Source organism: Mastomys coucha, unplaced genomic scaffold (genome assembly GCF_008632895.1).
Source record: "Mastomys coucha isolate ucsf_1 unplaced genomic scaffold, UCSF_Mcou_1 pScaffold22, whole genome shotgun sequence".
NCBI classification, from domain to species: Eukaryota; Metazoa; Chordata; class Mammalia; order Rodentia; family Muridae; genus Mastomys; species Mastomys coucha.
Window position 1 is genome coordinate 116,432,401 of NW_022196905.1, and position 532 is coordinate 116,432,932.

The following is a 532-nucleotide window of genomic DNA, read 5'->3' on the forward strand; positions in this document are numbered from 1 at the left end:
AGGGGTGGGGATGCCTGCACCAGCCGAACTGATACCTCAAATAGCTCCTCAAGATGACTCTGCTCTTTTTTGGGGGGGGAGAATATGAAATGCTGGATGCTTCTAGCTCTTTAAAATCCCAAGCAGCTGCTGGAGGCTGGGGGGGTCCCTCTCTCTTCTCTGCAGAGAATTGCTTTCTAGAAATTCTGGGTTCACTCCATTGCATTTACAAAGAGGGAAAAAAAACTTAAAAAAGAAAAAAGAAAAGAAAGAAATGTCTGGGAGACTGGAGAGATGGCTCCGCAGTTAAAAGCACTGGCTGCTCTTTCAAAGGACCGGGGTTCAGTTCCCAGCACCTCCATGGTGGCTCACAACCATCTGCAGCACCAATTCCAGGGGATCTGATGGCCTCTTCTGACTTGTGTTGGTACTGTTATGTTCCTGGGTGACAGGCTCTTCTCCAGAGTATTTTAATATTTGTGTGTTTTTGAAAGTCTCACTCTGCTGCCCCACTTAACCTAGAACATGCTGTGTAACCAGATTGGCCTTGAAC